The following is a 13,304-nucleotide window of genomic DNA, read 5'->3' on the forward strand; positions in this document are numbered from 1 at the left end:
TTCTTCTGGTTGCTTCCAATGTCGAAGCTGCTTTGGCCTTGGTTTCTCCTTGTTGCAAATTCAGCTCTACTTTTTTCTCTTTCTTTGTGTCTGCTGTGGAGGTGGTCCCTGATCTTCCTGCCATGGGGACCACCATCACTCTCCACACCTGCTCCATCCTGGTTACCATGCTCCCCCATCCAGCTGGACTGAGTCATCACAGCATGGAGCCTCCTTTGAATTCATGTGCCAAACTTTATCAAAAGTCAGAGCCAAGGGAATGCATGACGCTGAGGGGCAGTGGCTTTATCTCTGGCCACACTTTGCCCTTTCTCTTTGGGCTCCATGACCCTCTATTGCCTTCTCCCAGGGCTGGTGACCGCCACCATCCCTCTAACCCCAGAGCCTTTGCACATGCAGTTCGGTCTGCCTGGACCCACCCCCTGCCCGATGCTTTAATTCCTGGTCAGATCTTTCCGATCTCAGCTACACGAATAAGCCAGGCTCCTAGTTATTACACTTCACCGAACACCCAGAATTTGGGGCCCTGATCTCTAAGCTCTTTTCCAAAAGCAGCATCTTCCAGTCCATTGTCAGGAATTATGCTGACGTGATGGTTGTTGAGACTGAGGAAGAGAGAGAGAGAGAGAGAGTGAGAGCCAGACCTCAAGCCAGGTAGATTACCCATGAGCCTCCACTGCTGGGTGCCAAACCCACCTGCCCCTAGGATGTCTCCCCTGATGTTGACACCTGGTGACACCTCTAACTGTGCTTTTGTTAACTGCTGTACTTCCATGTACTGAGAGAAGAAGAGTTCTCTTCATGTCCATCTCCTCACTAGAGGGTGGGCACTCCAGGCCAGGGTCTGTCTGGGTTGTTCACTCTTGTCTCCACAGTGCCTGGCCTATGGTTGGTACTGTAACCTGAGGCAGACCCTGCCCTGGCCTTTAGAGTCTCAACTTAGGACCCCTCTCCCTCACTGGTTTGCAAGTCCAAGTACAGCCTCAGTTGCCCAATGAAGGAGCCACAGGTGGGATAAAGGCCCAAGAATGGGTTTACACAAATACTATACGTGCTGCACATCAAGTGTGTGCCCCAGGTAGTACACACACAGGTGTGCCTTTGTGGATACCCTTGAGTATTGGGTCCCCTGCCGTGCGTGCTCGTGTGTGTGTGTGTGTGTGTGTATGAGAGGGAGAGAGAGGGAGAGATGGGGAGGTTGTTTGAGATGGGTGAGAAAGAGGGAGAAAGGGAGGGAGAGGAGAGATGGAGATTGGGAGGGAGATGAGAAGGGGCATGAGACTGCGAGAGACTTTGAGAGAGCTAGATATTGTGAGGGTTAACGAGAGATTTTGAGAAAGACATTGTGTGTGAAAGAGAATGAATGTTTGACAGAGATGGTGGGGGATTGATCAGGAGAGACTGGGAGAGGGAGAGATGGTGAGAGAGACATTGTAAGAGAGATTGAGAGGGAGGCTGAGAGACAGAATGGTGGAGAGAAAGACTGAGAAAGAAATTGAGAGATGGAATGAACAAGAGGGAGAGAGAAAGATTAACTGAGTGAAGCCAACAGAACCTAGGGTCCTTTTCCTACAAGTCAGGGGGCCCCCAGGGCCAGGTGATTTGGAAATATTTGGATGGCCTGGTCCACAAACAGGAAAGGTTCACCTCTTGTAAGTGACAAAGGCTGTGGTGTGTGTGCACGTGTATGATGTTAGGCTGGGATGGTGGGCTCTTGGAGGTGGGTCTTGAACATGGGGTGCCTGCATAGTCATAGGGTAGGAGGAGTTGGTACTGACCCCTCCTGGTCAGTACTGACCCCTCCTGGTCCATGCTTCCTACCCCTCTTTGGCCAGGACACACAGATGGGAGCTTGCTGAACTGAAGATAACCCTTGAGTGCCTCTGTGAGCTTGCTCTGGAGGGGCTAGAAGTGGATGGGCAGTTGGGGCTGTGATTTATGGGAGGGGCTGGGCATAGGAATCCACACCACAGGTGCCTGGAGAGCAAGGTGGGCCAATCCTGGGAGCCATCAGCGGTTGAGTGCGGTGATGTGTGGGGCTGTGCTCACCACCATCTCCCAGCTTCACTCCCATCCCTGAGGCTGGTCTTGTAGTTAGCAGATGCCCCCTGGGAGGAGGGCAAAGGGCTAAGAGTAGGCTCAGCCTGCGGGGGCTCCAGGAGGGCCTTGGGTTGGGATCTGAGGACAGATCTGGGTGTGGGGGCAGCGCCCAGGTTGCTGGTGACCTTCCACCCAGCAGTTCTGGAGGACTTGCCCCTGCATGGTGTGTGGGCATGGGATCTGCATGCACCTGGAGTGGGTGTGGTGGGTACCTGGCTGGGAGAGGGGTGTGTGTGCACATGCTCTGGGGACTCAGTGACCACTGGGAGCAGGCCTGGGTTGGGGGGTCCGAGATGGGAGGGGCCCCATGACCTGGGGTGGAGACAGGGAGGCTCTTCTTCAGCCATCCCGGGAGGAATTCTGTGTGGCACTGTCTCCTGGGGTAGCAGACTAGTCTGAGGCTACAAGCACTCACCAGGCCCCTGGTTCCTGGAGACAGAGAGCCCAGGAAGTGTCTAGGAGCCTGGAGAACCGGGGGAGCACAGCTGGAGTGGAGGATGCCTCCCCGCTCCCATCTTCCTGCTCTGGCCCTGAGGACCCTGCTGGGCTGCCCTCCCTAAGTCCGGGCATTTGTGTCACAGGTGGGCCCTTTACTGTCCTGCAGGGAGGGTCACCCTGGAGGGCAGAGAGGGCCTGAGAGGCTCTCCAAGGACATCAGGGCCCTCAAGTGTCCCTGGGCTGGGGGGACTATGGCCCTGAAACATCTGGCACTTGGGTGGGAAGCGCTCAGCCGTGGTGTTGGTGTGCCTGTCACATATTCACCTGTCTGTCCCTAACTGCTCACCTGTCACTCCCATCATCCCATACCAGTGCACACTCTCCTCCACCTGTGCTGTGCAGGTGTGCCTGCCTGTGTCACATACACCTGCCACTGTTTACATGACTGTCCCACAGAATCCACCTTACCTCTCTGAAGTTACCTGCCACACACCAGTCACAGGCACCTGTGTGACCCAGCTGGCTTACTCCCTTCTCTGCCTTGGCCATCAGTGCCCTGTCCACGGTTGGTCTTGCAGACACTGAGGGTGGAGCTCAAGCTCAGGGAGAGGCATTTCACCGGCCCGATGTTTACTCAGCCTCCTTCAACCCCAGATTGCTTTGGGAACTCCCTCTTCCACCTGAGCAGCAGTGCTAGTGAGGATTTCCAGGCCTCTTCAGCTGGGCCCTCTGCCTGGTCCGTGGCCTGGTGTGGCCACATTCCTGAGCTGTGTGGGTCTCAGCCAGGAGCTGCTGTCCTCCCAGCCAGATGGGGCCTTTTGAGTCTCAGCCTGTCCCGAACCAGCCCTTCCCGTTGCCCAGCTCAGCTTGGTTCAGCTCTCTCCTTTCACACACCCCGCTCCAGTCTCCCACGACGCCTGGGCCAGCTGTGACCCTGGGGATGGGAGAATCACTGACTCTGGGGAGAGGGGCTCCCTGCAGTGTGGGAACAAGTTCTCATGGGGGTGGAGGGAGTCCCACTGCCAGAGAGGTGTGTCTTCAGAGAGGCAGAGGGCTGTGTCCATGATGGAGGAGGTCAAACTGAGCAGCCCTGTACCCTGCAGCCCGGGAGGCAGAGAGGCTGCTCACCGCGTGTCGTGTGGGGTCAGGAGCCGCGCGTGTGGATGAGGGGGTCACAGAGTATAAGGGAAGGTCACAGGAGCCCAGCCTGGGGGTGTCTCACGGCGAGGGGCCAGTGGGGAAGGCTGCATTTAGCTCTGATATGGACTGACTCTCCCTCCCACCCTCTCTTCTTTAAAAAAATACATCTATGTTTAAAGACTTTGTTATACTTGGTCTGATTGGAAAAAAAGAATACGTCATTGGCTTTGGGCCTGAGCACCTGGGTGGATGTTTTCCATTTTCCTGGAGGGTAGGGCAGCTTCACGTGGGTGCATAAATAGAAAATTCCGCTTTGCCCTTTGGAGATGCCTGCGGTGTGGAGCATATGAGTTTGGAGCTCAGGGGAGAAGTCAGGGCAGGAGACGCACATTTTGGAGCCATGTGTTTATAGAGGTATTTGAGGTCATGGATGAGATCATGTGGAAGGAGGATGAGATCGGGAAAGAGAAGAGGCCCAGGCCTGAGCCCTGGGGTGTTCCCGCTTGTATCCCTCAGCAAGGGGGATGGAGCAGGGGTGCCGGTGAGGCGGGCGGGCAGGGGGCGGGGCTGGATTAAGGTGGCATCCGAGAAGCCGTGGGGGAAAAGGGCTGAGAGAGGACAGGGGCTGCCGCAGGGGGTTCGGACCTTGAACAAAGCTGTTTCAGAGCAGCAGTGGGGGAAGAATAGATCAGAGCTCATAGAGAGGAGGGGAGGGAAGGAAGAAGAGGCGTCAGGAGCAGCCAGCTCTTTGAAGTGTATCGGGCGGAGGTGCAGCAGCTGGAGGGGCTGGGGTCAGGGTGGGTTCTTTCAGGACGCCAAGGCCTGTCTGAGGCTCCCTGCGCATGTCCGAAAGAGCATGTACACGCCACGTGGGCATTCCCAGGGTTGTCTTCCCCACCGGACCCTGGTCCTGTGACTGCAGTGGTCACAGCTGTGTCCACTAGGAGCCCAGCGTCTGGCTCCTCCGGTGCTGGTGAATGTTGGTAAGTGGTTGAGTGAAGGGGTCAATATTGTAAAGTGCTTAGAACACTAACAGGTGCATAATAAATGCTCAGTAAAAATGTGTTACTGTTAGCTGCGGACCAGGAAGTAGCTGAAGATGGGGTGACGGCAGTTCAGGACGCCTTGCTCCGGGGCCGACGGGAAGCCACAGTGCCCGACTGTAGACTGGACCAGGCCGGCGGCTCCAGGTGCCAAGGGATGGAGGGGTTGGAGATGCCCAGCGGCACCATGCAGGTCAGCTTCGTGTGCCAATACGGCAGCTAGCCCCCGAAACTGGACCGTGTCACCACCCAGGAGCCCACAGCTCCATTACTACCCCCAGCCCAGGTGAAACCAGGAGAGATGCAGGAGGAAGGGGCTAACTCAGGAAAGGAGCCTTATCCAACCCCATCAGGACGGTGTCTCTCACACATTCACCCCCCCCCAGCCTGGATGATGTCTGCAGAAAGTGCCAACAGCTTCACTCTGATGGGGAGGCATCTGACGCAGCCCCGGGGAGAACATTAGCTGGAGCGTGAAGGTCCCTGGAGGCCTTTCTGACATCCTATCGGGCCAGACAGGCGCGGCTCACCGCTGGGTGCGGGAGGCACAGACTCTCTTTCAGGCCAGCTGGATACTCAGCTCAGCGTCACTGAAGATGAGCGTCAGAGCCGCAAACGATGTTTGGAGATCTCAGAGCGAACGAAGGAGGGTGGCAGTGAGCAGCTGCAGAGGGACTAAAGGAGCTGGCACGGGGGGAGGAGAGGCTGACCAGGAGCTGGAAGAAAAGAACCGTGAGACAGTGACAGAAGATCTTAAGGATGCCCAGGCTGAGGCTGAGACTGGATCCAGAGGCAGCTCAGTATCAGAGGGAATACAGTGAATTTAAACAACAGCAGCTGGAAGGATGTAGAAAACCAGATGCGTTATATTCCTGGGGAGTGGAACAAGGTGAATGCTGCTGGGGGCTGGACGGTGTGGCTACCCGTGCCCTGGCCAGGAGGGCGGGTTTGAAGCTTTAGAGGTTTCGGCGTATTCCCTGTGGAGTCTGGAGTCTCAGACGTATCTAAGGAGCTGCTGTCATACTGGTCTGGGGGCTCCGTTTTTTCTGGAACAACAGGTTTGACTATGCAGTGGGGCTTTCCTGAGCTGTGTGCAGCCGTTCAAAGAAGGGGCTGAAAAAGATGAGACATCCATTTATGTCTTCCTTACAGGGTGGATGTGGAGAAAGGCAAGAAGGAAGACACAGGAGGCAGCGGTGGCTCCTATTCTACTGAAACCCAGTTCAGCTCTGAGGAACAGCGGACAAAAGCTCTCAAGTTCATGCTGTTGAATCTTAAGTGGGGCCGTGCTTGGGTATCCTCACAGTTTTATAATAAATGAACTCCTTTTTTTCCTTAGGAAGATACTTGCCTAAAAGACTTAAATTTTTTGTTTTGTTTGCAAAAAAAAAAAAAATGTTTTAAATTAGATTCAGGTGATAGCAAACAGCACATGTTTACAATACCAAAAAAGACAAAATGCAGAGAAGCCACTTTATTTTAAAATATCCTTTGATAGATAGTTTCCAGAGCTACAGCAGCCCCTGTATAGGGACCAGCCCTTTTCATAGTTTTGAGTCTTAACCCCATGCCTTCCTTTCCTCTTTCCCTTCAAAATGATTAACTTAAGTTTGCTTTTTTTTTTTTAAACCTCAGTTGAATTGAAACCAATATGTTTTCACTGGATTTTATCTCTCTCAACTTCCTGCACTCAAAATATGAAATGGAAATTTTTGTCTCCATCGAGATGATGAAATGTATGAGCCACATGTTGGATAACGTGAGAAAATGACATATAAGCTTTGCCTGGCCACCATATGATGTGGTCAGAAGCTTGAAATTTAACATGCCTCTCTCGGTTCTAGCACTGAATGCCCACTGTGCCCTGTGTTAGAGATATGAAATGGTGTTGGGTACTGTTTGGATACATACTGTTATGTGTAATAAAAGATTTGCTGTAGTCTGGAAAACAAAAGTGAGTTACTGTTATCACTAAGATGAGTCAGTATAGAGTAAGGCATTTCTGCAGTTTGTACACGAGTCCCTGTGTGGGACAGTGTCTGCGTCACTTCAGCAATGGTGTGTATGACTCTGCACGTACATCCTATGTCCGTGAGACCTGCCACTGTAAGGCTAGGGGGACGTGTGACTCAGAGACCAGGCATGGTGTGTGAGGACCGCCAGGCTTCTGCTTCTGTGGCCCCAGCTAGTCTGGTTTTGAGGTCACAGCAGCATCCCTGACTCAGGTCAGCTCCCTCCTGAGAAGGGGCCACTGAGCCAACTGCAGACCCTCCGCGCATTGCCCCAGGGCCCCGTCCACGTTGGAGGTGGACGTTCAGGACCAGGGCCCTCTGACCAGCCCTCTCTGCAAGTCCCACCCTGGGTCACGTGGCCGTTCTGCGTCTCTTCCCCTCCTTTGTCTGCTTCGGGAGCCTCATCTCACCCCTTGGTGCTGCTCTGAACCTTCTTTGCCTGGTCCAGGTCGCCTCCCTTCCCGCTCTGCTCAGGGCTGGGCCACGACCCTCCCTCATCCTTCATCAAGACGAAGTGTGGGCTCGGTTCCTCTTTCTCCTTCTCCAACAGAAACTCATTGGCCTGCAGCAGCCCTGGCCTCCTCCTTGCCATGCGCACAGGGAGAGTGACTCGAAAGCATTTTCAAGCTGTTCCCACCCTAAAGATGCTCCCTAGACCCAGAGCCCTTGCCTCTTCCTCTCTTGCCCTCCTTTTTAAAATTTTGTATTGAGAAATATATTATGGCCAGTGAGGCTAGAAAACAGAAGTTCAGTTTGAAGGAAAGAAGAACACATGCCGGTGGATCTATTGATACTTCCTAGCTGGAGAAGTAGAACATATCCAGCACCCTCCACGTGCCCTGCTCTGAACACGTCTCCCTTGGTTACCCTCTCAGGTGGAGCTCTCATGCTGACTCATGTGTCAATCACTCCTTTACTTCTCTACATTGTTTTACCACCTATTCATGTATGCTTAAACAATTTGTTGTTCACTATTGAGTGCTTTGGGGTTTTATATTGATTGAATTATCCTAAATGTTTTCTTCTGTGTTTACTTCCTCTGCTCACCCTTACATTTTAGCGATTCATCCATGTTTATGTGTTGGTATAGTCATTCATTTTGATTACTGGGTAATAGTCCATTGATGAAGACACCATAAGTGATTTAGCCATCGTACCGTTGATAGCTATTTGGAGTTGTTTCTATTTTATAGCTTTTAGAGAACATATCTATGCGTGTTCTTATACGTTCTTATCTTGGTTCACATATTCAAGAGTTTCTCTAGGATATATACCAATGAATCAAAGGGTATCTATGATGTTTCACTTTTCTAGATATTGTAAAATCATTTTTCAAAGTGGTTGTAATAATTTACATCCAATTCAAATTCAAGATTACAGAATATTTACTTATTTTTCTTCTACTTTACTATATTACACCTAATCCATATTATATATGCATTCACCTATATCACATATTTTTCTTTTTTCTTTTTTCCCCAATATCATGTATTTTTTAGGAGTTTATACTGATCCTTCAAATTCAGGACTACAGCATTTTTACTTAACCTCTTCTCTTTTCTTTGCTACAAATCAAGTGTTCTGTAATATCTATGTTTTCTTCTAGAAGTTTTACGACTTCAGGTCTTACATTTAAGTCTTTAACCCATTTTGAGTTAATTTTTGTGAGCAGTGTAAGATAGGCGTCTAGTTTCATTCTTTTGCACATAAATATGCAGTTTTTCCAAGACCATCTATTATTGAAGTAACTATCCTTTCCCCATTGAGTATTCTTGACTTCTTTGCCAAATTTTAGTTGCTCTTATATGCATAAGTTTATTTCTGGGCTCTTGATTCTGTTCCATTGGTCTATGTGTCTGCTTTTATGCCAGTACCATAGTTTTTTTTTTATGATTTTTTTTTTTGATGTGGACTATTTTTAAATTCAATAAGAATTTGTTAACAATATTGCTTCTGCTTTATGTTTTGGTTTTTTGGCCCCAAGGTATGTGGAATCTTAGCTCCCTGACCAGGGATTGAACCTGCACCCTCTGCACTGGAAGGCAAAATCTTAACCATTGGACCGCCAGGGAAGTCCCAATGCCAGTACCATAGTTTTTTGATGGCCACAGCTTTGTAGTATAGTTTGAAATCAGGAACTGTGATGCCTCCAACTTTGTTCTTCTTTCTCAAGATTGCTTTGGCTCTTCAGGATCTTTTGTGGCTCCATATGAATTTTAGGATTGCTTTTTCTATTTTTGTGAAAAATGCCATTGGAATATTGATAGGGATTGGGATCGAATTTATAGGTAGCTTTGGGTATTCTGGACATTTTAACAATATTAATCCTTCTGATCCGTGAACACAGAATATTTGTATCCGTTTATTTGTATCTTCTTCAATTTATTTCATCGATGTCATAGTTTTCAGTGTGCAGGTATTTCACCTCATTGGTTAGATTTTATTCCTAATTATTTTGTTTTTGTTGCTATTATAAATGGGATTGTGTGCTATCCTTTTCAGGTAGCTCATTGTTAGTATTTAGAAATGCAACTGATTTCTGTGTGTTGATTTTGTACCCTGCAACTTTACTGAATTGATTAGTTTTTTGGTGGAGTCTTTAGGATTTTCTATATATAAGATCATATCATCAATTTTACGTCTTCCTTTTTAATTTGGATGTCTTTTATTAACTTCCAGTACTGTGTTGAATAGAAGTGGTAAGAGTGAGCGCCTTGTCTTGTTCCTGATCTTAGTGGAAAAGCTTTCATTTTTTTCACCATTGAGTTGATGTTAGCTGTGGGCTTGTCACATATGGCTTTCATTTTGGTGAGGTACCTTTTCTCTGTACTTAGTTTGTTGAGAGTTTTTATCATGAAAGGATGTTGAATTTCATCAAATGCTTTTTCTGCATCTGTTGAGATGATATGATTTTTAATCTTTCATTTTATTAATATGGGGAATCACATTTATTTATTTGCATATATTGAACCATCCTTGCATCCCAGGGATAAATACCACTTGATCATGGCATATGATTCACTTAATGTGCTGTTGAATCTCATTTGTTTCTATTTTATTGAGAATTTTGCATCTATATTTGTCAGGGATATTGGCTTGTAGTTTTCCTGTAGTGTCCTGATCTGGCTTAGGTAATGCTGGCCTTGTAAAATGATTTTGGAAGTGTTCCCTCCTCTACAGTTCTTGGGAAGAACTTGAGAAGGATTAGTGTTAACTCGTTTTTTAAAAATTTTTATAATTTTATTTTTAATTTTTATAAATTTATTTATTTATCTTTGGCTGCATTGAGTCTTCATTGCTGCACGCGGGCTTTCTCTAGTTGTGGAGAGCGGGGGCTACCCTTCCTTCCTTCCTTTGGTGGTTAAGTCAAGGTGTACCACTCACCTCTAATATCTCTACAACCCAGGTGACAACTTTAATCCATCCAATTAATATGGTTGATGCTGAGGCATAACAGGGTTTATGGTGTTATAATATTTTAAAATTTCATATTTTCCTGATGCCTCAACATCGTCACAAACAGCCTAAAGTATGATAAGGCTGGTCCACTCCACAAGTTCCCCTTCTTGCCGTTCCATGACTGTAACCTAGTGACATTCAAATGCACCAGTGAAATCTGCTCAAACCTTTCGCTTGTGTACTCTTCCCTACCCCCCTGTTATGGCGCTTGCCCACGGGTCCTCAGCCGTGTTTGGTGGAGCCTGTTCCCTTGGTGCTCCTCCCACATGGCCCCCTGTGAGGTGTGCCGTGCCTCTTTCTCTGGGACCTAAGAGTATAATAAACCCTTTAATTTCGTATGCCTTTTTGAGCGTCATTTTCGCAGCCATGTTGGAATGACCCTTAAAGACCCCACAAGGGGGACTTACTCCCCATTTACAGCACCCCAGCCCCCTTGGCCATCTGTGGGGGCAAACCCAGCCATGGCCCTGTCCTTACCCACCTTTGGAGCACTTTATCTTTTCTGGGTCCTGCTAAGCTCTCCCTTCAATATCCTCCTCCCACTGTTCTTTGCCGTTTTGTTGAAATCTCAAATCCTGTAACGAACCCCCCTTCCCACTGTCTTTGGTATTGTGAGGTGATCAATTTTCACATTTCTTTTTTTTTTTAAATTAATTAATTAATTTTTGACTGCGTTGGGTCTTCGTTGCTGTGCGCAGGCTTTCTCTAGTTGCGGCGAGCGGGGGCTACTCTTCGTTGGGGTGCACGGGCTTCTCATTGCGGTGGCTTCTCTTGTTGCGGAGCAAGGGCTCTAGGCACGTGGGCTCAGTAGTTGTGGCTCGCGGGCTCAGTTGTTCCGTGGCATATGGGAGTCTTCCCAGACCAGGGCTCGAACCCGTGTCTCCTGCATTGGCAGGGGATTCTTAACCACTGCGCCATCCGGGAAGCCCCAGTTTTCACATTTCTTTATCCTCCGGTTTGGTCACTGGTGGGAGAGAACACGAGTTGAAGGGGTTCAGCCCATCATCTGTAACTGGAAGTCTATATGATTTTACTTTTAGTGGTGTGTTGACATGCTGCCATGGGTTTCCTTGCGTGGACATGTTCCCATTTTGGGCTGCCTTCCTGTTGGCTTGGTGTGGCCAGGACCCCGCAGATGCATCCAGGATGTCTGACTCTGAGAAGCTGTTGCCTGGCACAGTGGAGACAAGAAACTCAGCCTGGGAAGCAGTAAGTGATGTCTGCCTCTGCCCCATGCCTTCCAGGACTAGCAGTTCCTGGGGGTCCTGAAGGTCTGGATGGAACAGGGTGTATTTACTGCCCCAGGACATACCCTTGTACTCCAAGTCTACAGTGGGGTATTATCTAGAGAGATGCTTCTACAAAATCAACACTCTGGCAGTGGTTCCCCAACTTTTTCCAAGTAAGGACCTTGGCATTCTTTTTAAAACAATTAAATAGAAGTCTCACTTTAAAATTGTCTTTCTGCAAGGCAGCGTGTATATACGTTAGCCCATTAGGACAATTTAAATAGTTTACTTCTTATAAAACATTGTCTGCTTTCCTACTGGACATTTAAGACATTGTTTTGTAAATTAGTAGTGATAAATAATATAGTAGCCAAGTTTTATCTCTGGTCTTAATTGCATACCTAGGATAAAGTCCTAAAGGTGGAAATGGTAGTATGAAGGGTTTTCAGATTTGTAATGATTCTGATGCACACTGCCACCTTACCCACCAGATCATTTGTGCCTACTGCCATTCCCTTCAACAATATGAAAATACCTTTTTTTTCTGACGTCCTCACTTATCCCTGGGTATTGCCAGTTAAAAAAAAGCTGTTCTGTTTTGTTGAAAATGTTTTATTGTGTGTGCATTTTTTGATTGTTTGTGAGAATGAACATCTTTTCTACGTGATGGTCATATGCCTTTATTTTTTGTGATTTTCCTATTAACGGCCATTTTCAAGTTTTCTACTTTTGAGTTTGAATGTTCTTAAACCTTTACTCTTGAAGAACTTTCAGAATCAGTTCATCACATTACAGAAGAGAAAAAACATGTGTTAGAATTTTAATTTGAAATGCTTTCCAATTTTAGATTACTTTGGGCATAGTTGATACCCTTTTATTACTCAGTAATCCCTTCTAGAATGCAGTTCATGTTTTCCATTTATGAAAGCTATTTGATATCAGTAATGCTTTATGGATTAGGATCTTACTGTGCTTCATTTCTTTCTTTCTTTTTTTTTTTTTTTCTCTTTCTTTTTTTTATTTATTTTTTTGGCCGTACCGCGTGGCATGCAGGATCTTAGTTCCCTCACCAGGGGTCAAACCCGTGCCCCCTGCAGTGGAGGCGTGGAACCCTAACCACTGGACCGCCAGGGAAGTCCCTGTGCTTCACTTCTTTCTCTGGCACTGCTTCATTGGTCAGAACTCCAGACTGACGATAAACAATTGTGGGGTGATGGTGTGTTTTCTTTTCTCCTGGCTTTCGTGGAAAGGCCATGGAGACAGGTCCAGTTCCGTCTTCACTGTCAGTCTGATTTTGGCTGTTGATTTCATGATGAACCCAGGAATTGCACTTTGATAAGGCAAATAAGATAAGAAGAAATCTACTCCAAATTCAAGAATGTTTTACGCATTATGTTTGGCATTTACCTGTATTTGAAAAGAACTCATAAATGTGTGAAGGTAGAGTCCTGGTATGCATATGATTTCAGGACAACTTATAAAAATTATGGGAAAACATTATACTTAATTTAAATGTGCTTTTTCTGAAATGTTGATTGTTGCAAAAATAGTATAGTGACTTACAGAGAGGCAAGGGCATCCTTGGTCTTGGGTCGCTCAGGGACCTGGGTCATGACCCTTGCTCTTATAGGGACAGGACTCAAGGGTTTGTGCCTTGCTGGTTCTCCCTAACTTCCTGTAGTTGCACTGCTGTGGCTTTTTTTTTTTTTTTTTTTTTTTGGCCATGCCATGCGGCATGTGGGCTCTTAGTTCCCTGACCAGGAATCGAACCCTTACCCCCTGCAGTGGAAGCGTGGAGTCTTAACCGCTGGACCACCAGGGAAGTCCTGCTGTGGGCTTCTGTCCGTTCCAGATGTCGGGGCAATGTAGAAGATGGGTAGAGA

General features: G+C 47.8%; 1 pseudogene; it reads left to right on the forward strand.

The window, feature by feature from the left end:
- Positions 1 to 4,282: 4,282 nt before the first annotated feature.
- Positions 4,283 to 6,675, forward strand: LOC137752917 (beclin-1 pseudogene; annotated as a pseudogene).
- Positions 6,676 to 13,304: the final 6,629 nt, after the last annotated feature.

Source organism: Eschrichtius robustus, chromosome 19 (genome assembly GCF_028021215.1).
Source record: "Eschrichtius robustus isolate mEscRob2 chromosome 19, mEscRob2.pri, whole genome shotgun sequence".
NCBI classification, from domain to species: domain Eukaryota; kingdom Metazoa; phylum Chordata; class Mammalia; order Artiodactyla; family Eschrichtiidae; genus Eschrichtius; species Eschrichtius robustus.